The following is a 26,229-nucleotide window of genomic DNA, read 5'->3' on the forward strand; positions in this document are numbered from 1 at the left end:
AATAATTTTCTTTACTATAACAAAAAGTTTATTATAACTATTTGTGAAATTTATGAAGTCAAATTGTATAAAATAAATTCTATTCTTGATTGTAATAAGCTACATTAAGTTATATTAATTTTGTTGTAGTATTTATTATTCAAATTAAATTTAATAATTGCAAATAATTTAATTTCAAATAAAAGATATTGTAGTTTGGCAAAATACGAATTAAATTTGAGCATATATTTGTGAAAAGGGAAATTTAATATTACAAAATATATATATTTTTTTTCTTCGTAAATTTAGTTTGTTTCTGAATTCTGCAATAAAAATAATATAGGGACAGTATTTTTTTAATGTCGAATTTTTTTAAATGAAACTAAATAATGATTTTGATCTGATTTGGATTTATCGATTAGTAAATCTTAAATCTATAAGCCCTATATGAAGTAAGGCTATTTTTCAGCACACTTACTTTTCCGTCTGCCCGTCTGTCTGTCTGTCCGTCTGTATCAACAGCTTGATCTCATCGAGCTGCAGAGCTGTTGACCTCAAACTTGGCATACTAATTAAGCTGCAGCATATGCAGCTCCAGCGCATATCCTATATCATTTGCCACGCCCCAAAACGCCCGATAACAGGGGCATTACAGTGCCCGAAACATTAATTTAACAGGACAGCGTGCATTTATGTTCACATTAACAGCAGTTCGTCTGCCGAGAGTTGTGAGTTAATTATGATGGAAGACATGGCTTTAGCCTTGTCGCTTTTCGTACACCCCAAAGGCTTCAAAAGTGGGCGGACTTGTGTCGTGTTAGTATGCTTTTTTCTTTTCTTCTCTTTCGGTTGTATTTTTTTTTGTATTTCTTTGGAATGTGATGTCTTGGACACAACTGTACTGTACTGTGTGAGCAGCAAGAGCAGCTACCGCGGGCAATATGACAAGAGTTTTGGAAGGCTGAGACTAAGGCGGAGGTTGTCCTGTACCTGCAGTGGGCGTGGCAACGGAAGCAGCCGCTCGCAATGTGCCATTTAAACTGGAGCCAGGACGAAGAAGAAGAGTTTGTGCCTCATCTTCTTGTGCCTCATCGTCTGCGTCTTAATGGCGTGTCATTATTATGAGCAGCAACAGCAGCCGCAGCAGTCGAGGCAGGTGCTGCAGATTCTGCAACCCAAGCAGGTGCGGGGGGAACGGGGGGTTGCAAGAGAAGGATGAGGAGGAGGAGGGACAGCGGAACGGGTTGGTCGAGCGTCTGGCCTGCGACAGTTTGGGGCTCGAATTGAAATTTAAACGATGGCGCAAACAAAAAAATAAAAAGGCCAAACAAAACGAAATCGAAAACGAAAACAAAAACAAAAACAAAAAGCGAACGAAACGCAAAGCGAAAACACAAAAGCGCGCGCGGAATTCCAAGAAACGGCCGCCCGGACTGTCGCAAGTCCCTGCCCCAAGTCCTTGCCCCACCTGCACCTGCACCTCCACCTGTCCCTTGCCACATTCCCCTACTGCAATATCTCTCTATCTGTATGTTGTTGTTGTTGTTGTGGCAGCGTCTTGACGCACATAAATCGCAACGAGGCTCCCATTTGAAAGTCATTATGGGGCAGCAGCAAAAACAGCGAGAGAGATGGATGGGGTAAGGGGTAAGGGGAGTGGAGTAAAGGAGAAGGCAGGCAGGCGCGTGCAGCTGCCTGGTGGCCACTTGTTAACGCAAGGAGCACGAAACCGGACTGCCTACACACCGCAGACATCGACAACGACAACGACGACGACGACGACGATCCTCGACGCAGCTCTCGACGCTGATTTAAAACATCTGACAACAAAAGTAAAGCGCGAAATTGACGCAGGTTTCTTGGCTGTTGCTGTTGCCGTTGCTGTGCCTGTTGCTGGTGTTGTTGCGTGTGTTGAAAATTAATGCGCATTCCAGGCAAAAGGCTGGCTGGCCGTCGAACGAGGCAACTGCAAGCAACAGCAACAGCAAAACAAAAATACAACAAAAAAAAAAAAAAACACAGCAAACCAGCGAGAGCATAAAAAACAAACCAGAACAGAGCAAATGAATGGCGTTGCAAGAATGTGTTGCAAGCACACACACACACACACACACTCAGAGAGAGAAAGAGTCACAGCCACAAATGGACTCGGAGCCCCGACTTTGGGAACTGGGAACCGGGAACTCGCAATGGCAATGGCTATCGGTTTGTTATACCCGTTCTATCCATGACATTGAAAGGCAGCACAATTGCTTGGCAAACGGAACAAAAAAAAAAAAAAAGTACAAAGCTAGACAACAAAATTCAATGAGTTGAGTCCAAGACATTAGCTGCAATCTCTCTCTTCGCTCTCTTTACTGTATAATTAAATTTAATAATTTAAGAAAGCTACAGTCGAGTGTACTCGACTGTGAGATACCCGCTACCCAATTTGATTAAAAGCAATATATTTTGCGGTATTATTCTCAAAATATACCGAATATACTGCAAATATACTAAAAATATACCAAATGATATATGTGGTATATCGATATAGTACCGCATTTAAAATATACCATGGACGGCTCAATATACCAGATTGTCATCCAAAGCAAATTAGACCCCTCTTCGCTCTCTTTACTGTATAATTAAATTTAATATTTAATACTCGATTTAATATAATAAAATACAGAAAAAATAATAATAATAATAATACAGAAATAAAAACTTTGAAAGACCTTCAGTAAATACAATGACAATATTTGTGTGTATAAATAACAAAATTACTTTTTAAACTCCTTCAAATCAGTATATTTCGAATGTAGTACACCAAATATGAGCTTCGGCATATTTTTAGTATTTTTGCGGTATATGGTTTGGAATATTTTAAGAAGAATACAGCACTGTTTTGCTGTATTATTCAAAACAAAATAGCGAGTATCTCAGCTTTCTTACTTGTTTGAAGTGTATCGGGTATCTTAGAGTCGAGCAAACTCGACGCAACTTGTTTGCTATTGTGACTGCGCTGCGCTGGGGAAAAGATCAACCTCAGACTGCGACTGCAATTCGCTGGCCAAATAGCAATCAAAATATTTTTGTAATAAAAGATGAACTGCATTACCTGCTGCATAATTGCAACTGAATGTGCAACATGTTGCACGTCAACATGTGAAATGGAGAGCATTCTATGCAGATTGCCTTTAAGCCCTTTTGCGTTTCTTCCATTTCCATTTCCATTTCCATTTCCAATTCCATTCACATTTTTTATGCGCAGTTTGTATCTTTATTATTTCAACGAATCGATTTCAATTCAAAGCTTCGATCATTTTTTGATTGTTTATTCCAGTATGTTATATAAAACAAGTAAGAAAGTTACAGTCGAGTGTGCTCAACTGTGAGATACCCGCTACCCATTTTTAATAAAGGCAAAATATTGCGGTATCATTTTCAAAATATACCGAAAATACTAAAAAAAAATACTAAAAATATACCAAATGGTATATTTGGTATATCGATATAGTACACCATTCAAAATATACCATAGACGGCACAATGTACCAGATTGTCGGCCAAAGCAACTCAGACCCATAGTAAGTAGGCGTTTTTGCCCATACAAAAGTATTTCTTTAATAACTTCCACTTCTGATCGCAACAAAATTTTCAGGAATCATAACTACTATAGTAATTATTGTATATACCAAAATTCGTAACTCTAGCTTTAAAATTACGCTTGTTATTCGATTTTTTTGATTTGCGGGGGCGGAAGTGGGCGTGGCAAAAATTTGAAACAAACTTGATCTGCGTGCAAACATAACAAATGCTGTCGAAAAAAAATTATAGCTCTATCTCTTATAGTCTCTGAGATCCAGTGTTTCATACGGACGGACGGACAGACGGACAGACACACAGACGGACAGACGGACAGACGGACATGGCTATATCGTCTCGGCTGTTGACGCTGATCAAGAATATATATACTTTATAGGGTCGGAGATGCCTCCTTCTACCTGTTACATACATTTCCTGCCGGCACAAAGTTATAATACCCTTCTACCCTATGGGTAGCGGGTATAAATACTGAAATGTCATTGTACAATTTGTATTTTTATTGACAAATTTCAAAATTACTTTTCAAATTATCGAATATTAAGATGCTATATAAAATATATTCAAGAATTGTGGTAAATATTTAGGCAAAATTTATATGTTATATATAAAATTACCAATGTATCAATGTATTTGTATTTTTTGTGACTTTTTCTAAATATTTTTATATTTATTTAAATGGTAGCAAATTTTAAGATGGATTTTATTAAATTATTTAAAAAAAATTTTCGATTCAAATAAATCATATATATATTTTTTTTGATTTTTATGTTTTTAAATTGAAGTTCTCTGAAACTAATTTTTTTTTTTTCGAAATTTCAATGAAAGTAATTAAAATTATTCTTAATTTTTTGTTACATTTAGCTACAAGCCATATAAGCTACGATTACTAAACAAAAAATAAAGTTAAAGAAGACATAAAAAGTTATTTTTAAAGAAATTAGCATTACTTTCAAAATAAAGTGATTAAAATAATTATTATTTTAAACGTAAACAAATCTAGCCTTTAATATGTTGATAACATGTTGTTTGACAATTTCAACATGTTGCTAACGCTTCGAATGTTGCCAACGCCAAAGTGCAGCTAATGCAAATGTTGCTAATGCTAATGTTAATGCATTTCGCCTGCTTCATTCATTGTTGGCCACTAATTTGATTAGTCACACACTGACAAAAGCAAAAACAAAAGCAAAGGCCACACACACGCACAAACTGGGTGGAAAAACAACTTTGGCTGAGGCTGATTGTTGTTTTGGCTTTGGCTTTGGCTTTGAATGAGCAGAGAGCAGAGACAACATTAAAACATATAGAATAACAGTTATTAATCAAATGAAATGCCAAATTAAACAGCATAAATTAAGAGACAGCACGAAAAACACATGTTTTGGCCTCAGCAGCAACAACAACATTAGCAACCAGTAACTACTACATAGAAGTGAATGGTAACTTTGTGGTCGTTGTTTAGCGGCTTCTTCAAATGTTTGCTTGTCGAGAAATTAGCATAAAACTGTTAGAAATTAGTGAAGGTGCCACAGCGAGGCGGGACAAAAGATGCGTTGCAAAATGGGCGTAACCCACGAAAGCAAGTAGCTACCGCCACCGCCTCCGCCCCCGTCTAGCAGATGTGTGTGTGTGTGTGTGTGTGTGCCGCGTATTTCATTAAATGCTGTCGAGGGCGTAACGCGACAACGATGATGACAACAACAACAGCAGCAACAGCAGCAGCAACAACAACATTTGTTAGACTTAACTGTTGTTGTTGGCCATTAAGCAGAGGCAGTTAACAGCTTGTAAAACACTAACACCTGCTACAAGTTGCTCTTGCTGTTGTTGTTGTTGTTTTTGGTGTTGTTGCTGCACAGAGAGTTCAATAAAACTTGAGAGCAGCAGCAGCATCGACAGCAGCAACTATTGCTGCCAGCAAAAGGAGCAATAGAAAAATCACGAACAACAACAATAACAACAAAATGGAACTATACAAACAAACAAATAGACAACAACAACAGCAGATTAAACACACACACATACACAGAAGTACACACACACACACACACGAACACGAACACACTCACAAACACACTCGCTTAAAGATATGGCAAAAATTCTTGAGCAATGGAACCTGTTTCTGTAGACTAAAGACTGAAAACTGAAGATTGAAGAAGACCGGAACCAGCAGTCGAAGATGCTGCACAGGAGCGCAGCGCGGTGAAAAGCGCGCCCAAAATAAAAGCACAGCAGCTACGCTGGCGTTTTAAGCGCCACAGCAGTCGAGGGAAGGGGATGGAAGGGAAGAGAGAGAGAGAGAGAGAGAGATAGAGAGGGGGAATGCATGTAAACGAGTTCGAAATCTGCATTCCAGCAACAGGATTTGAACTTAAGTGAAGCAGACAAGTTCCCTTCTCTCTCTCTATATCTCACTCTCTCTCGTTCTCTCTTTGAATTTGCACGCCCCACCTGTTGAATGCAGCTGTTGAGCTGCAGCCACACTTTTCCCCTCTCGAGGGGCATCTTCAGGGCGAGCGTTTTGGAACGCTGCGTGGGCAACGAGAACGATTTGTATTGTTTGGTTGCCTTTCGTTAACTCCCCACCGCTCTCTCCTCAACAGATCATGAAAACTCTAGCTTCGACTTATGTTTATGGGCGCGGAGCAGCGTGTTGCACGCCCACACACACACACACATACACACACACACACACACTGCATGTTGCATGCTGCGTGGGCGCCTGCCTGAGCCAGGATTACGTTTATTAAAATTGTGGCAGTGACTTACCTTTTTTGTTAGCTGCGTTCTGGCTTCAGTGTCACTTCACTACAGCCCACTCTCTCTCGCTCGCTCTTTCTCTCTCTCTCTCTCTCTGGCACACTCTTTTGTCTTCTCGCTCACTCGGTCGTTGGAACTGTCTCTTTCCGGTTGAACTTAGGATTGCATTTTAGCGCACACAGCACACAAAGGCAAAACTGCAATGGAAATAAGGGGAAAAATAAGATAAATGTTTTCAATCGTTCAACAAAGTATATAGATACGATGGGGAAAAGGGTAGATGGGGGGGGGGGGGGGAGGTGTGCCACACACATAAATATTGAAAATAGATGGCACTTTTAATGAATTTCTAAATAATTGAGGCCTAAAGTGGCACAAAAAAGCTCAGCGACAGGCAAATAAATGCGAAGACTATAAATAAAATGCCGAAAATATCAAAAGAGAAGAGCGACAAACTTGGAAAAAGAAGAAGAAGCATCAAATGAAAGGCTAAATACACGAAGAACTAGACATTAGGGTTGCTCTTAAAAAAATATACTATACATGATATATGGTATATTATTGCATAATGTGATTTGGGGAAATAAAAGTGCATTGCTCTAAGTAAATATACCATATACATATGATATTTGGTATATTACTGTATAAAGTGATTTGGGAAATATAATTGCATTGCTTTTAAAAAAATATACTACACATGATATATGGTATATTATTGCATAATGTGAATTGGGAAATAAAAGTGCATTGCTCTAAGTAAATATACTATATATGATATTTGGTATATTACTGTATAAAGTGATTTGGCAAATGTAATTGCATTGCTTTTAAAAAATATACTATACATGATATATGGTATATTATTGCATAATGTGATTTGGGGAGATAAAAGTGCATTGCTCCAAGTAAATATACTATATATGATATTTGGTATATTACTGTATAAAGTGATTTGGGAAATGTAATTGCATTGCTTTTAAAAAAATATACTACACATGATATATGGTATATTACTACACAATATGATTAGAGAAATATAATTGCATTGCCTTATATAATCATAAGTTTTTTGTTATGTTTTCACAGCAGTTAAATATATAATGTCGGTGATAATTGTTTTATTGCAAAAGTGACTAAATTTATGGGGAAAAAATAAAGTAATAAAAATCCACGCCAAATGAATTCATTCTTTGCGATTTATTTCCGCTTCAAATTGCCTTTCAACAGAGATTAAAATTCGCCTAAAATTTATGTATGTGTGTGTGTGTTTGTGTGTGTGTGGGATCTGTGTTCATCTTCAACTTTTTTGGCTGTTTATGCGCATAAATCAGTTTATTTGGAATTCAATATAGTGAATGCCCCCAATGTCTGAGGGCTACATTTTAAGTCCCTTTTAGTGTTTGCTTGTCCATTTAAAAACACATAAAACTAAGAACACCAAAAAACATAATGCTCTGCATACCTGGTTGGGTGGATGCCCCAAAACTGAGTGTGTGTATGTTTGGAACGTAGAACATGTCATAAATATATCAAATCATTTTTAGTTGAATGACTAAAAAATGTGGCAAATATACATAAATAATAAACAAGCAGAGAGCGAGAGAGAGAGAAAGAGAGCGGAAGAACCTCGCGGAGGTCTCAGCTCTTCATTTGGTGCATTAAATATGCTTTTAATTAATTTATGTTTTGTGATTTGCCCCACGTAACGCCATAGTCTCCACCTCCTTCCTTCACCCCCCCCATCCGCTTCTAATCACCTTCACTCTTCCCCCTCCCACATGATGCTTGGCATGCAGTTGTTGGCCCATAATTTCAAAAATATTTTGAAATGTCGCCAAGTCGAACAGCGCGTGAAAACAAAAACGAACAACGACAGCAACAAATACAACAAATACAACAGGGCAACATTATAATAACAAGCAAAATTTAAAGAAACAACAACGAATTTGTTGTTCAAACGGCCGAAAAACGGAACAACAATAAAAGAAAAGCACACAAAAATTCAGCGCCACCCCTAACACAAAAATAGCCAACAACTTGTGTATGTGTGTGTGTGTGTGCGGGTGTGAGAATTTACTTCAACATGCATGTGTGTGTGTGTACTGTATGTGTTAACGACGGTTGTCATTTTTCATAAATATTTTTCAATTTTCCTTTCCTTGAGCGATGCCAGCAAATACGACAAAAAACCGAAAGCTCGACTAGCGAATACCCTGTACTAAGAAAACTGGAAAAATTCAATAATTATAAAACATATCCTCCAAAAACTTTGAACAAATTTCGTTAAAACGCAAATATTTACGAAAGAAAACTATTTTTTAATGTAATATAATGTAACTTGATTTTGTGGAATATAATTTTCATATTAACCAAATGTTTCGTTCCAAATTTCATTTCTTTCTTGAGATTATAATACTTTGAAATGATTATTAGCAAACAGCTTGGCAATAACTATAAAATTAAAAGAATCGGCAGCTCAATTAGTTTGAATGCTAATGACATACTTTAAATACAGAAATAATTTAAAATTCAACAATTTGAATATCTAATATTAACTCAATAATATTTTTAAAATATTATAAATATTTGTGCATTCCTTGATATGTCAAAAATATTTAAAGAATATAATTATTATTTATATTTGAAACATTATTAGAATAATATGAAGAAAAATTTTGCAAGTGTGTTTAAAAAAGAGAAGAAAATGGGAGCTGACCAATTTGATCTTTGCTATTTAAACAGATTAAATAAATGATTAATACATATATAATAATATATACAATTTTGGAGAGAAAAGAGAATTTACAAAACCCCAAGAAATGTGGGATACAAATTAAAGTAATATTATTTTAATAACAGCTAAATTTGCATCTAATTTATATGATTAATAGTTAATGAAAATCAATTCATGACAGCAACATTTTGTGTTGTTGCCAATGAATGTTGCTAGCAGCTAAATGTTGCTAACTGCAATTGACTTGTTGCCATATCTAATGTCGATGATGACGATGTCGATTGCGATGACAATGACGATGATGACGATGACGATGACTCATTGCAATCGCCGCACACGATTTTCGAGTCATTTTTTATTGGTCAAGCAAATTAGAAATAGCTGCAACAGCAACAGCTACAACAACAATAACATTAAAAAAAAATGACAGTGCAGCTTTTATTTGTTGGTCGCCTTGTGTGGGCGTCTGAAGCACGCAGCGAGGCAGCGATTGCTGCTGCTGTTGCTGCTGCTGCTGCTGAGGCTGCAACTGTTGGTGTCGCATCGCTTTTATTGCCGATGGCGAGATTCTCACAGCTGCCTTTTACTTTTGTCATAATTAATGCACACGGCATGCAATTTCTTGCCAGCGCTTTTTCTTGTCGCTGTTATTACTATTATTATTATTAGCACTTGCAGGGCCCTTGCCGCAGCGACTGCAACAAGCAGTTGTTGTGGCAGCAACATATTTGCCCTGTGGCACAGCGAGGCATTTGAGCTAATTTGCTGTTGTTGCTTTTGATCGCATTCCATGGGTGAAAGCCTGCCTTGAGTCAGAGTCAGAGTCAGAGTCGCTGTTGCTGCTGCAGTTGCCGTTGCCGTTGCAGTTGCAGTTGCAGTTGGAGTCGTAGTCCGAACCACATGCCACATGCCACATTTACATCCATGACATTCACATGGACACGCGCCCGCTGGCAGCAATTGCAGCTGTGGCCTAGCAACATGCAAAAACCACAACGAAAGAAGCAAAAGAAAGAAGCATGCAGCAAACATGCTCCAAAATTTATGCGTTCCTCCTTAAGCCGCTCTTGGCGACTTTATTCCACTGTGAGTGTGTCTCTCTGTTTCTGTGTCTGTGTCGTGTGTGTGTGTGTGTGTGTGTGTTCATATAAGGAGAGCGACTGCAGCTTCGTTCACTTCCAGTTTAATTTGCTCTCTCTCGCTCAGACTCTGTGTGTGTCGCTCTCATTGTCTCCTCGCTTTGCCAGCTGTTCTGCATTCTTCTTTGCACATTCCCATTTTTGGTGTGCTTAGCTTTGCTCTATTTGCCCTTTATTCCCCCATCCCCCATCTCCCCTCCCTTCCCACCAGTCCCATCATCTCTTTCACTGTCTCGTGTCATTTGCATGCTTCTTCTTATGCATTTTTCAAATGCTTCGCTTTTGCTACGCCGCTCTCATTAAAATCAAAAAAAAAAAAAAAGCTCTCTGCGACGCGGGCGGCGACTGCGCAGTCGGCGTTAGCCCACCATGTTCGGTGATTGCTATCGTTGACATTGTTGTTGCCGTTTCATTGCAATTTATTTGATTTTCATTGCATTAAATTTCTGTTGTCTGTTGTTCGGCTTTGTGTTTGTTGTGTTGTTATTGCCTTTTGTTTTGGCTTGTGCCTTTGTTTTTGGTGCGTCGCCATCTTTGATTTCGATCTTGGAATTTCAATTTGCATTCGTTTTCTGTTCGTTGTGTGTTTTGTTGTTGTGGTTGTTGTTGCGGTTGTTGTTGTTGTTGTCGTCGTTGCTGTCCCCTCTCGTCATGTTCTTCTGCTCTTTGGCATTGCACAACATTTTTGATGCCACCTAACGAGCTTCTTCTCAAGCAATTCATCATAAACAGCTGCCATCTCTCTTTCCCCTCTCTCTCTCTCTCTCTTTCTTACTCTACCTCCCCACTCACTCTGCGCATCATTAAGATATTTTTGTAACAGTTTCCGCTGGTTTCAAATTTGAATTTTTAGTTGGACACCCTCACCTGAGTGCCACGCCCACGCCTTGAGGCGACGCCACATCCACCACATCAGAGTGTTTCCCGCATTTTCCTAGCATTTTTCTTGATTCTTGATTTCATCTCGAGGCTACCGCATCATATGGGCACCTCTTCTAATGGGCCACCTAATGAGCTGCACACAATCTGCTTTAGAATCTCGTGCCCACGTTGCACGCTCCACGCTGCACAGTGGACAGTGGGCAAATTGTGCAAATTAATATGAGATCCATCAACAATATTTTGGCTTTTTGTTGGCACAGCCAGATACAAACAGGAAATGCAATAGTCCACCGAAAAGAAAACAGCAACAGCGTGTCCATTTTATCTGGCAGTCGAGTCGCGTCGCGTCGCGTCGTGATCGCTGGCGGCGCTGCCGCACATTCACTTGCCACTTGCCGCACAGTTGCCGCATGTGGGCAAACATATAAAAATAATTCTTTTCGCACGACAGCAACAGCGGCAGCAGCAGCAACAGCAACAGCAATTGCCGCACACCTTGCTGCCGGCTGAAAAGCCACCTCCGCTGCTGCTGTGCCACATGCCACATGCCTCATGCCGGTGCCGTTAATTTTCATATTTTTTTTTTTGTTTGTTGCCGCCAGTTGGCAAACGGCCACGAGACGCCAACAACAACAGATACAACGATGACGACGTCGATGACGATGACGACGACGACGATGCAGACAACATTGCTGCTGTTGGTGCCACCGGGTGGCATCAAATTGGCCCACATTCAGCTACATTTTGTTTTTATTTTGAATAACCCATAGGTCTGTCTACTGAGCATTTCAATGTAGATATAAAGATATGCTTCGTCAAGTTGAAAGCTATCGATCTTTCGACTTTCGTTAAAAAAATACTAATATTAGTAGCGATTATAACGGTATCTGTATATCGAATGACAATCGATATCCAATAGGCATGTCTACTGGGCATTTCAATTAACTTGTCAAGCTAAATGCTATCGATCTTTCGACTTTCGCTAAAATGTTTAAGCATAAAACACTAATATTAATATCGATTATAACGGTATATACTAATCCGTAAACTATCGACTGACTATCGATAATTCATCGCACCAAAAATATCCTGCATGTTGCCAAATGTTGTTCAATTTGAGAAAATATTTCGCAGGTGATCGTCTGTAGTTTAACCGGGAATAGGAAGGTTCCAAAAAGATTTGAAGTACAGCAAATAAATCAAGTTTTAAACCAAAAATGAAGAGTAGATTAAAATTCAGTTGTGGAAAGACTTAACCTCAGACTGTTTAAATCAATCGATCATTAAGTTCTATGGCGATATTTATAAAATACTAATTTTCTATTCTGTTGCTTTTGTGATTTCATCATTTAAAGATATTCTTATGCAATATTATATTTTTAGTTTCAATTGTAAACACAAGTATGTAAAGAGTATTACAAAATCAACTTGGTGAAATCTTACACGTTATAAAAATAGAAGCAGATGTTGAGATTTGAAGGTATATTAAACATGACAATAATTACGAATCAATGGTAAATATTCAAGTTTTGTGATTGTATAGAAGATTTATGTTTAAAAATTAATGAAATACTGTAAACTATATTCGAATTCAATATTCATAAAAATGGAGTATTAAAATATTCGATATATGATAATTACAATCATTATATGTTTATTATGTTATAAAGTAGTAATTTCTGCATTTGGCAAAAGGGTTGTCTCATTGTTTTTTGAGTTTCAGAGAGGGAGAGTTGGGATTGCGAGGTTGCGAGGTTGCTGGGCTGCTCAATTTGCGTCAGACACAACAGTTTTTTTTTTGTGCATATCATTTTGCTGTTATTTTTCATTTCATTTTGGTTTTCCACTCGTTTTGGCTTTCTTGTTGTTGTTGCCGTTTGTAACTTAAAACGCGAGCCAAGTTCTTTGGTTACCTGCGGGCAGAAACAACAACAACAACAACAGAAACAGAAACAGCGAAGAAACAATGGCCAGCTATTGTCATTGTTGCCTTCCTGTGGCCTGGGCCTAATATGTTCATTAATTTTAATTATGCATAAATAGCCAGAGAGCCAAAGAATCACAGCAACAGCAACAACAGCGAACCAAACGGCACACAAAATCAGAAACTCTAAAGCAGAAAGCAACACTTACTCGAAATCATCATCGAAAATTTGATACATCGCAACAGCTCGAGAGATGGGTGAAGAAGAGGTTGAGGCGGAAGAGGACGGCTATTGGGCTTTTGTTTCGACGGTTTTTGGTTGGATTCCTGTGTTCTGGACACACAGCAACGTCAGTCCAGTTTTACTGAATGGGACGCCGCCAGAAACGTGCCTCGATATCGGTTTACAGTTTCATTATAAACTCAGCGAGTCTCGAGTGCAAAGTGTATATGAAAATACACACACAGACAAAAAAAAAACAAAAAAAAGAGAGAAAAAAAGAAGTGCAGTCTTACTGTAATCCAAGAAGATACAGATTGTGAATATTGTTGCCAATTTCGTCATCGAGCGAATTGAACTTAATGCGTGACTCGAAGTCGCGTGTGGCACAAGAAGGGGGCAAAGACTGAAAGAGAGGAAACAACTCAATCTGGCGTCTGGCCAAATATAAACTAAACGTGACATAAAAATCACAAAAACTCAAATTAATTATACAATTAAGCACGCGTCTTCGTCCGGTTATTGTTGTTGCTGTTCTTGTGGCTATCGTTGTTGTTTTTGTTGTTGTTGCTGTCATGCTGATAGACGCTGCTAATAATCATAAACAATTACATGCAACAATGTCTGCATTAACACCAACCAACAGCAACAACAACAACAACGACAACAACGAACATTCATTAAGTGGCAATATCAATTTGATAGCATCGCAAAGTTGCAGTTTTTATGCTTATGCACATGCCACAGAGTGTTGCACACTCGAGTGTTGCATGGGCAAGTGTTCTGCAGAAGCCCTTTTGCCATGTCTGTGAAATGTGAAATGAAACCAAAGTGAAATAAAAACAAGAGACGAAGTTCAAGATTTCCCGCTTGCCTTCCAAAATTCTCATGAAAAATGCAATTGATGCTGAACGTGAGGCATGCAGCGGCCAAATGGCGCGTGGCACACACCAAAGCATCAACATCAAGAACAGCCCACAGGAAATTTGAAGCTTGCCTTCACTTGATTGAAACAAGTATTGTAAAAATCAAGTCTGATCAAATGTACGAATTTCTTCAGAAATTATTGCTTCATATTTGATTTTATTCATGACAATTGAATTAAGTAACGTATTTATACGAAAGATTAGAAACACTTTGCAAACTCAACAAAAAAAAAAAAAAAAAACAAAATACTTAAATGTTTTGCTTATCAAACGCCTTCAAAATGCTCAGGAGACTTTCAAAATGAATTTTATTGAATTTTAAAAAATGTTTTTTTTTCGAGTAAAGATATGACATTTGATTATAATATAAAAATCGAATCATAATCTTAAATGTATAAATTAACTTTTGTTTTAATACGCTGCAATTTTTCAATTTTACACAGCTATTCTCATGAATTATTATAAACTTTGAGTTGGAGAGAGTCAAAAGAGTGTTGATCAGCAACTCGAAATGATGATCTCATGCCAATTACATATTCATATATTTAATAGTTACGATTCGCATATGACATTATTATCATTGGCACTCCCTTAGCGTATTACATAATTTCGAATTCTTGTTCTTCTCCTTTTTGAAGTTCGAGCCAAACGATCAGACAGTAATTTAACACAATTCTTTGCGTCATACTAATTGATTATAATACTAAACAATTAAGGAAAATTACAAATTTTCTACAAAGAAATTTAATTTAAAATATGGCAAATATTTTGAAAGAAGTGTCCTTTATAAGTTTGGATAATATTGTGTATATTTGGTAATATATGTTTTAAGATCTTAGACTGCGAAATTTGTTTCGATTCTAAAGGGAAGTATCGAGCTGTATCGAACATTCTCTTTTTAGTGTTTCGGATCGGATCTTAAGTTTTTAGTTTTTTTTTATTTTTTATTTTTATGTATAGCATTTTAGTTTGAATTATTATCGGAAAAATGTAAAAGCCAAAACACGATACAGTCTCATCATTCAACGTTCCTCAGGCGCCGCTTGGCTTTTGTATGTTTTTTCTGCTTTTTTTTTTTGTGTGTTTTTGGTTTTTTATTTCAAATGCGATGTGTGTATGTATTTGCGTCGTGGTTTTTATTGTCGCGCGGCTGCTCTTTCAATTTTATTAGATCATATTATCTATTTTGGTACGACAAATTTGTAATTTAGATCGACTCGACAACAACAAAAACAACAACAACAGAAACAGCGACAGCGACACGGCACCTTACCAACTTTAGTAAGTGGGCAGAGAGTGAAGGGAAGGTGAAGGGGAGGGGTTGGTTAGGTGAATGGGTGCCCACTGAGAAAAGGGGTCTAACGGTTATGGGCTTTTAATTAATTGGCATTCTGTTATTTAATTGAAGCCACCGAAATGAAACAACCAACAACAGCAACTCAGCTCAGCTCCCACAGTTAGTGATGCGTAAAGACGACGAACCTCGTAACCCCGCTGCTTCCTTCTCCCCCACCGACCCCTTGTTGATCGACTGCTCCAAATTCTGCAGTCTCAATTGAAAGTCGGTTAGTTGATTGAATGAACGAAATTGAAACGCAAACACAACTGCGAGAATTTCTTGTTGAATTCTTACAATTTGATTTGTCGTTGTTCCTGTGTTTGTTGTTGGCAGAGGAGAGACGAAGAGGACAGAAGGGTGGCGATGGGGTACGACTAAAGTAGAGTATATAGTCTTGATCGATCCCATATGGCAGCTCTTTGGGGTTCTCTCCGACTTATCGCTGCTGCTGTTTGTTGTTGCTGTTGTTGTAGCTGTTGCTGTCGAACGTTTGTTTTTCACATGAAATGCAATAAACCCAATTTAATTTTTGTTTTTATTTGTTTCATTTATTTACTCGCCCGGACGTGAGAGACTCGCTGGCATACGTGTGTGCATGTGTGTGTGTGTGTGTGTGTGTGTCTCGGCTCCATTCTTCAGCTGTAGTTGTTGTTGTTGGCACGCCTTATCAGCGAGTTAAATCAACCGACAACATTGTTTTTATCACATAACGTAAACCAAACTTTTGACTTTGAATCGAGGCAAGTAAAGAGTGTGCTTAGAGCTTATCTATAAGGTTCGCTGCCCTCTTCTCTACGTTCCCTCCCTCCATCTAATATTTCTCGCCGTACTTGAAACAGATTTGGAGGGCAAACAGTTGCCCCAGCTGTCGACACAGGATGTTGTCCTTGGCCCCCGAGTCGGACGAGTCGGAAACAATTAGCAGCGAAGAATGGAGTGCTTTATTCCCCTCCTCAACGCAACTCCACTCAACTCAACTCCAGTCGATGCTCAATGATCGCAGTGAGCGACGCCTTGGAATGCAGTCAACTGGTTATTGCTGGGTTGCGGTGTTGTTGCTCGTTTCCAGAGAAATGAAACGGGCTGTGGGCTAAGCGCGAATGGTAAAGGCAAAGGCAAAGGCAAAGGTAAAGGTAAATGGGTAAAGGCAAAGAAAAACAATCAATGAAAAGGTTGCTCTCGACTCTGACTCTCTGTCGGGCCCCAACTTGTTGACCATTCCCCCTATCTATCTATCTCATTCCTCATTCCTATCCAACTCTATCCACATCCCATTCTATATCCCATTCCCATTCCCATTCCCGTTTGTGTCTTTGGTATGCGCGCCAAGGTGAACCAACGAAAAAGTTGCAGCAGTGACAAAACGTGACTTGGACTCGACTCGACAAGCTGCCTCAGTCTCAGTCTTAGTCTCGGACTCAGACTCCCAACTTGCAGTTGGAGTAATACTACTTGGTCCGGTTGTGATGCAAATGCGGATGCAACAGCAACAGCAACAGCAGCAGCAGCACCGACTGCATTTCATTGTTATAATAAAGCAGTTAAAATGTTGCCGATGTCGTCGAATGGCATCGTTAACCTTCAACATCTCTCTTTCTGTTCAACTCTTCATCTCTTACCCATCTGCCATCGTCTCAGGTAGCTCTCGGTATCTTTTTTTTTTGGTTTTTTTTTGTGGGCGTCATAAACGAGACAACCGTTGAACTTTTGCCTATTTATGAATGAAATGCGTTTGTGGTTTTTCATCTAAGCTACGTTTTGTTTTTCATTCATGAATGAATGCAACGCGCCAGCCAACGTATTGTGAGTTTAACGAGTCGAGTTTTCAATGCCCGTTGAACGCCATTTTGCATTTGTTGCTGTGGCAAGAAATAGTTGCCAAGTTGCCCCAAGCTTATCACATGCTTCAATGCGTTCGCAGAACTCTCGAAAAAATCCCCATAAATGGCTCCCATGTCAAATTAACAACAAATGGGCAACAACATTTCCCCCCAACTCAATGCAATCATTGTCCCCCTTTCTCATTTCTTGTTTGTTCCGCCTGAATGCATCTGCTGCAATAACAAGTTCGCTTTTGGATAGTTAACCAATGTTCCGGTATAACTAGAAGAATTGCAGCTAATCTACGTACAAAAAAAAACCAATAATTTTCAATAACTTTTCATAAGTATATGGACTTCAAATTTCTTCAAATTCAAGAACTATTTATACTTTTGGAAAACTTGCAAATGTTGTTATTTAATATACATTTCATTCTAGATTTTCATTTGGTTTTTAAGGAAAATATTCTACTATAATATTAACTGAAGAAAATTTTCATTTAGTTATGACATTGAAAATTAATTTATATTAACTTGAAGTGAGCTTCTCCATTCTTGATTTTGTTAGTTTTATTTTAATAATTTGTAAAAAAAATTACAATTACATTTTTAGTGTGAAAAACACTTACAAACAGCATAAAATTTCATAAGATTTTACTTCAATCTATCAGGAGAGAATATTTTCTATTTTAAAAGAAATTCTTTGTTACATTTCTACAGAACTGAAAAATAGATTCGGATATCGGAAAACATATACATACATATATATATATTTTATTTTTCAGTTTATTCTATTTTGTTATATTCTGGAATTCGTTTAAAAAAAAAAGTTGAGTAAATTTCATTGAGAATTGTCATTTAATTTTAAATGCGAAATATTTTTCTGAATGGATTCGCAGATTACTATATAAAACAATAGCATACTTTTTTCATTTCCTTTTCTTTTTAGTCTACTTTTAATGATCGTAAGCTGTTGATCTTCAGATGAAAATTGTTTCACTTCACTGCACTTGAACTATTTATGGATTAAACTGTTTTTGTTTGGCAAAGATTGCAAGCCTTCTATGGACTAATCCTGCCAAATCCTTTCCTTTTGTGTTGTATGAATGGATTATTGTATCCTGTCAACAGAGTCTGACCTTGCCTAATCTATTCAATGGGTTGGAATGTTGGCTGCAAGAAAGGAAATGCTTCGGTTGGCAGTGGCAGCTTAGGAATTTGCAGAATGTGGAATGTTCATTCTTTTCTTTTTTTCTTTCTTTTCCAATCACAATTCTAAACTGGCGCAGACTTAAAAAAAAAAAAAAAATACAAATAAATAAAAGAAGCAGAGCTAGAGGAAGAGGAAGAAGGAGAAGGAGAGGCATAAAACAGCAAACGATGCCATGACTCGACGCGACTGGAGTCGAGTCTCAGTCTCAGTCTTAGACTCAGACTGAGTCTGAGTCGGAGTCTCGATCTCATGATGATGCTGCTGCTCAGTTGCCCAGTTGCTGGAATGGCGCCCGAGGGGGGAATCTGATGGAAACAAAATAAAAATGTGCGCTCACCGATTGCTTTCTACTCACGCAGTCGGCAGCGGAGATCGGCCAAAATGATCATTGGCATCGACACACAGTAAAGAAGTGCTCCGATTAGAGCAAAACTTGTGTGTGCTCGGAGAGTGCTCCAACTGCTGCTGCTGCTGTTGCTGCTGCTGTGGTGTCTGCTTATCATGAACGTTGATCTATGACTCGGCGCAACTTGGTGCGAGTTGGCGCGTTCGCTTGAACTCATTTTCTAATTGCCCACGGTAAGGAATGTCTGTCTATTCATTGTGGTTGCCTCTCAGCTCAAACAGTTACTCTGGTATGTGTTTATTAAGCTTCCTCCACCTCCCTTCCTTTATTTTATTTTTTCTTTTTTTTTTTTTTTTGCCTTCATTGCCTTCTTCCCAAGCAGCTTTAATTACCAAACAGCGAGAGAGCAAGCGAGATACGTGCAAAGTTCGAATCTCAATTGGAATCTTTAAGTGCGGATCTTGTCGCCGTCATTTGCATGTGATTTTGAGTTCAACATCGGTAAAGGGAATATATATACAAGTCGTGTACGTATATGAATTGTACTGTGTAGTAATCGGTCGAGGTGAGTTTTTTTTTTTTTTTTTTTTTGCTGCTGCCGCCGCCGCCGTCTGCTATTTTAATTGAGTTCACAAATGTGCTCCTCCAAAACTGACCCCAAACACAGCTGGCGGCCTCTATGCCGCTGACAGCTACGTGCTGCGATCACAGAGAGTGCCTAACCATTGAGAGATAGATAGATAGGGAGATAGCGAGATAGACAGATAGTTAGTTGGGCTCTTTGGATTATTCAATCTGTTCACATCATTGTGAGAAATTAATACATCATCAGACAAATCAACTATGCCTTTCACGTCTCGCGAGACGCTGTGGGAAGGTTTCACATTGCCACTAATTAAAAAGTCAAGTAAGAAACACACACTACACACACACACATACACACACACCGTGCTGAGATCATAACTATTTCATTTTTCTCATCTTAGTTGGCAGCACAAGCTCTGCCCTCCCTCACATCCCCCCACATCCAATCCTGGCCAAGTTCCGAATGATTCACTCTCTTCTGTTCTGATTACTCTCGACGGTTCGCTGTCAGCAATGTCAGTGCAATCTTCAAGACGTCGTTGTCCTGTCCAACGGCTACCTAAGTAGTTAGTAGTTGTCTGTTATGATGTCGTCGACGACGACCTCTGTCTTCTACCTGTGTCAATGTCAACCTCAACGCTAAATTGCCGCTTATTAAATATCCCTCTCCGCCTTCCTTTTGGCTGTATCTTTTTTTTTTTTTTTTGTGTTTGTTTTTGGTATGAATGGGACGCGGTTGAGCTACTTTATCAGACTCGAATTCCACGTAACATTGTCTCTTGTCTGTTCTCTGTCTGCCGAAAATTATGACTTGTTTGGAAGTGCAAATAGCTCACTTCCTGCCTGTTTTCTGTATCTGTATCTGTATCTGTACCTCCCTCTAGCACTCTCTCTCTCTCTTGCTCGCTCTTCTCTAACTATCTATCTGTCGATCCCTCCCTAGGTGTGCCGCCTCTGTCTGCCAATGTCTCGTCGCGCAGCCGCAAATTGCTCTGATTGCTGCTTCTATTGCTGCTGTTGCTGCTATTGCTGCTGTTGTCGCCGTCACGGCCCGACGATGGTCGCTGATAAGGCCATCGTTACCATCACAGCCATACTGTTCTCTCATCATTCCCCTTACCCTTACCCATTCTCCTTACCCATTCACATTCCCATTCTCAAATCCCATTCCCATTTTCGATATCCTCGCAGCGATAACGCGTCGTTCGCTACGTGCTACTGAGTTAGCTTTTGTTTGCTCTCGCCTTGCCTCTCCCCCTCTCTCTCTACCCCTTTCTTCTTCTCATACTGCTTTTGGGTTCATTTCGGGGTTCTGATCTCAAGGTTTTCGAGCTGGCTGTACTTTCTGTTGTTCTTTTTTTTCTTGTTTTTTTTTGGGGCTAATACGTGTGGGCGTGTCACAACATATGCTATCACATTACGTATATGGCTTGTAATGCGCTTCCGTTTTTGTTCCCCCTTCTTCTCTTTTCTCAGAGGGTAATTGCCTGAGATGAAGACGAAGAAGCTGCGGCAAAGGCGCCGACAACGACAGCGAAGACGTCGCTTTGCGAACACCCGTTTTTCTTTTTATGTTCGGCTCATTTGTAGCCGCTACTTAAGGTCGCTGTGATTTGGTCTGTAGCGAGGTCGGGTCGTGTTGGGTCGGGTCGAGTCCAGCCAGCAATTACACTTCCGCTTTGTAGCAGGGGGCAGTGCAGAGGGCGGACAGCAAGGGGACTGAAAAATACCGAAAAAAGACCGAATCAAAAAAAAAAAAAAAAACGAAACCCAAACTCAAACTCAAAGAAAACGCAACCCGCCAGCGTTTCATTCATGCAGACTCGCTGGCTCTCGATCTCGATCTCTTGTCCCCTCCTCAACCTTCTCTCTCTCTCTCTCTATCTCTGAGTGTTTCTCCCATTCAGTGATCGAGCATTCATTCATTCGGTTTTTTTTTTCTGATTGCCACCTTTGGGCTTTTTGGGGCCGCCTCACGATAACCTCTCTCTCGCTCTCTGTCGGTCTGTCTCCCATCTGCTGCTCCAATGATTTGTCTGCCGTCTCTGCTAATGAACAGGCGGCAGCTACCTAGTGCAAAAAACCCAAATGCCGAAAAAAAAAAAACCGAAAAAACGCCAACAGCTCTACGAGAAACCGGCAAACAAACAGAAATCAAATCCAATTTATGCTTGTTTTTACCTCTCTCTCTCTATCTTTTTTTCTCTCTGTCTTCTCTTTAATATTATTATTTTTGTTTTTTTCTTCTTGGGGAAACATTAATCATAATTTTGGTGTCCGCTTGGCGAGCGTGAAATAATTTTTATGCGCCGTTTTCATGGAACCAAACCAAACCAAACCAAACCGAATGGAACGGAACGAACCCCAAATCCGAAAAGGTGTCAATCGCTAATTTGACGGCCAACTCGCAGCTTGATGGGAAATGCAGGCAGCAATCACAGCTCAGCCAACAATCGGAATCGGTCTAACAAGAGAGTTGCATTGTGTTTTTGCAATTAGCGAAAAGTAAATTGAATTGTTTGTTACCAGGCCAGGTCATTAGGTCAAAATCGCAACTCAAAATGAAATCAGGGCCAATGGCAAATTCCAATAGCTAACGTTTTTGTTTTCATATAATTGGTAAAATTAAGTCAATTGTAAAAGGTAAGTTTTTGAAAGAGAAATAATTCCAGCACAAATACGAAAGATAAATAACATGTATAACTCTTTATATATATAAGCTAATGCGTATTTAAAGGATTAAACCAGTAGTTTCATTAAGGAAGTTAATCTAAGCAAATCAAACTATCATTTCATCAATGGTCAAACTAAGAGTTAACAAATCAATAAAGAAAAAGACAATCAAATTGTAAATATTGGTCTACTAAAATGTGTCAAATATGTGTGAATGATTAAACCTATCGCAACTATCAAAGATCTGCAATGTTTCCGATGCATGCATTCAGTAAAGTATTTCAGTCAAGCTTGATATGAAATTCCCAGACATACAACACATACATATGTATATATATATTCTCAGTCATTCAATAAGCCAAGAACCAGATTAAAAGATCTTCATGAAATCTTTCAACTCGGTAGCTGTCAGTGGACAGACAGAGGGACTATAATAGGCAAGGAGAGAAAGAAAGAGAGCGGGAGAGAGAGAGATAGAGAGAGAGAGAGAGAGAGAGAGAGAGAGAGACAGAGACCAGTTAACACAGACAATGATGACGTTGCAAGTGCACTGGGCAGCTGAATGAGTAGCAAAAGGCTAAAAGGAGGGAGACTTTTTTTTTTTGTATATTTTCAAAGATATGGGGATAGAATAATGGGAGGGGGAAGAGCATCAATACGGGGGGAACCTGTTGCAGTTTTGTTTAGCCACTTGAAAAGCAATTTTTTGAAATTTATTTTCCATTTATTGCTTTATTTATTTTGTACCTTTTTCAGTGTGGGCCCAATTCTCATTCTCGTTCTCAATCGCATTCTCATTCTCATTCTCATTCTCATTCTTAGAGCTGTTCCCATTCTATCTGCTTATGCGATTAGAGTGTTGAACGAGGTCCAAAAGGAGCTCAGCTTGGCATTGCCATTGAGATTGGGATGCTGTTGATGCCGTTGATGGCAGTGTGTTTATTTGTTTTTGGGCCCAGAACTATTCACTAAAGGGCAACTTTAGTCTCTCAATGGGCGCAGCAGCGTCAACGACGTCGACGTCGTCGTCGTCGTCATCGTCATCGTTGTTGTCGTTGTCGGTGCGGACAACAATCGAAAGTAATAATGAAATCTCATAAACTACAACAACAAGAGCAAGAGCAAGAGCAACAGGAACAGTAACAACTACAACACAAAGCATCAGGTCGCCGAAGTAGAAGAAGGAGAACAAGAACAAAACTGTCTGCGCCCTTTTTGCCTGTTGCCTTTTGTAACTGAGACTGCGACGTCGACAGCAACAGCGACGACACTTGCCTTGATTTTTATTATGTTGGGCTTTTCCACTAGCACAACACACATACACAAACACACGCACACACAGAGATGCAAGAGCATTTCTGCATTGTTGTTGATGTTTGCTGCTGCACTGCCTTTTGATTTATTGTTAGCAGGAATGAGAGAATGGGCCCAGTCGTAGAGCAACAGGAACAGCAACAACAAGAACAACAACAACAGCTGCACAGCATGGTCACATTGTAGCCATGCACGTTCTCTCATTCTCTTGCTCTCGCAGTTGCTCTCTCTCTCTCTCTCTCTCTCTCTGGCTGCAGTTGTTGCTCTTGCATTCCTCGGCTCTACGTTTTTACCTTTTGCCAAGAATTGTGCGTGCCTGTGTGAGTGTGTGTGATGGTTTCTATTCTTGTGCGGGCAGCAAGCAGAGCGACGTCGACGTCGACGCTGTTGTAGACAGTTCATTAATGTTATCAACAGCATGAGGCATTTCATTGGACATGGGGTCGGAGGAGTTGGGGTTGCTCACTCACTCATTTTTTTCCTTTTTTTTTTGTTATTTATTTTGGCCGCATCGTTGTAGGTAAGAAAGAACAGCAGCAGCAACAACAAGCAGGCGACAAGTCTGCAATTGGGTTCATGTCTTCGCTAAGCAACTTTTCATCTGCTGCAATTTCTTGTTTTGCGCAAAAAATGGACCAAAATCGCAACAAGCGAGTGAGAGACAGAGATGGAGACAAACCAAAAAAGGATATGACAACATGCGTCGCTTGACTTGACTTGGCTTGGCGAACAAATTGTCAGCTTGAAGATTGAACGTGCAACGGGCCCAGTTGCATTTTATGGACAACTTGTTGACCAGCTGAACTACTTTCCACTCAACTCGCACAATTTGCCGTTAGCTTGTCGCTTAACTGCTTCATCTTCTGCTTCTTCTTAGATAAATTGCTAAACTCACCTGTGCGCTACAGTTTGGAGAGCTGGATAAAAGACAAAAGGCGCAGCTCTTGAAGGGTGTCCAAATGTTTCTTCTTCGATGAGATCTATTGGAATCACACGAACTTGGATTAGCGGCAACACTTTTATTATTATTTTTATTTTCTTATTTTAAGCACTTGGTGGTAAAGAGACAAAAGAGCCATTTCAATGAACAACAACAAAAAATACTAAAAACCCATTTAAATGTTATGGCACAACAAAATACAACAAAGAGCAAAGAAATCAATTCTTTCAATTTCTTGTTGTTGCGCTCTCTTTTAGTCACATCCGTTGGCAGCAAAGCGACAAAGCAACAAACGGCACATTTCCGAAAAGCTCTTAAAAATATTTGGCATCATTTACAGGCAAAGGCGAAGAGGAAGAATGAAGGAAGCCGGCAATAGCCAAAGGGAAAGTAAAAAAAAAACGCAAGAATGTTAAGTTTACGATTTTTGAATGAACAGCCTAATTGATTAGCATATGTTGTATTTGTTTTTTTGTTTTTAAAAACTACCAACATTTCAATATCTTAGTAAATTTATAGTATCAAAATGTTATAAACAAACACTTGCATCCTGCACCTGTTTAGCTCGCCTTACATCGTTTGCATACACTCAAACATACATATATGCATATGCAAGTGTTTGTCAGTGTGCGTATTTATGTCACTTTGTCGCCTGTTTTTCTGCTTTTGCTTTGCAGCTGTTTGCCGGCCAACGTTTTAAATACAAACAAACTAAATACAAATACGAAATTTAAATATAAATAACAAGAATTGCTGAAAACAAAAAAAAAAAAACACCAAAACATTGCTTTCTTTACCCCACTTCGTCACACGCACTTTTTCTTTTTGTTTTCCGATGGTTTGCTTTGCACTCAAATTACGACTTTTTTGCGCAACTTGCATTTGATGCTGCTAATTGATGTTATTAACAGTTAGCCCAATCAAATGATTATTATCATCTTCTGCATCAATGATAACAATTCGCACACGTATAATCTGTTTTGTTTGTTGCTCTATTTGCGGCTTTTCGCATAAAACCAGAAAAAAAAACACAAACACAAAACACACGCCGAAATATAAAGACGCCAAAAATAATGAGACAAAAAATAAAAGAAGCGCACGCAGCTGCCAGAACGTACAACCTGCCCGCGTCGCGTCACGTAAGTAACTAAACGGTGACGGTGACGGCGACGGCGACAGCAGCAGCATCGACAGCGACACGAAGACTAGGCCTGCAAAGTGTTCGGCTCGTTTCGGGTGACACGACGCCGAAGAATGCCGACGAAGACGCGCTTGCAAGAATGCCGCTGCTGCTGCGCTGCAGTGCAAAAACCAAAGCGCTGGCTGATCATCAATGCATGCACACATACAGATAGGCCCATTTGTTGGCGAATCGATGAGCTTTAATAAAGGCTGTGTTTTGGAAGCCGCCTCTCTTCCCCCGACCATTCCAATGCGTAAGACAAACACGTGCCAAGCGATTGCTTTTTGGTTTTAAATATTTTTAAAGTTTTTTTTTTGTTTTTTATTCACTTAACAGTTTTGTTCGTATTATACATTTATGTTGATGTTTCTTCATATAATAATTTTAATATTTTTTTTTGTAGTTTTACGTTTGTTCAATAAACTTGTAATATAAGTATGTATATTTAGTTTAAATTTATAAACTTTGTGCATGTGTGTGTGTGGGTGTGATTGTGTATTCGAGTGTGTGTGTGCGTTATATGCAATTGTAAGGTTAGGACTGTTAAATTTCAAGCTGCACAACATTTTACACTGGGGCTTCTCAACAAAAAGCTTTTCGTCGAATCGAAATCAATGAATGGATAAATAATTAATAGATTATTTATAATTAGTTGTAGTTTCTT

General features: G+C 39.0%; 1 protein-coding gene across 1 annotated transcript in view; it reads right to left on the reverse strand.

The window, feature by feature from the left end:
- Positions 1-25,520, reverse strand: part of LOC117578085 (interference hedgehog) — a 36,089-nt gene extending 10,569 nt beyond the window's left edge. The window contains 3 exon segments of the mRNA XM_034263250.2: positions 6,337-6,524; positions 24,338-24,422; positions 25,180-25,520. The gene's annotated coding sequence lies outside the window, so the exon portion shown is untranslated.
- Positions 25,521-26,229: the final 709 nt, after the last annotated feature.

Source organism: Drosophila albomicans, chromosome X (genome assembly GCF_009650485.2).
Source record: "Drosophila albomicans strain 15112-1751.03 chromosome X, ASM965048v2, whole genome shotgun sequence".
Classification (NCBI taxonomy): Eukaryota; Metazoa; Arthropoda; class Insecta; order Diptera; family Drosophilidae; genus Drosophila; species Drosophila albomicans.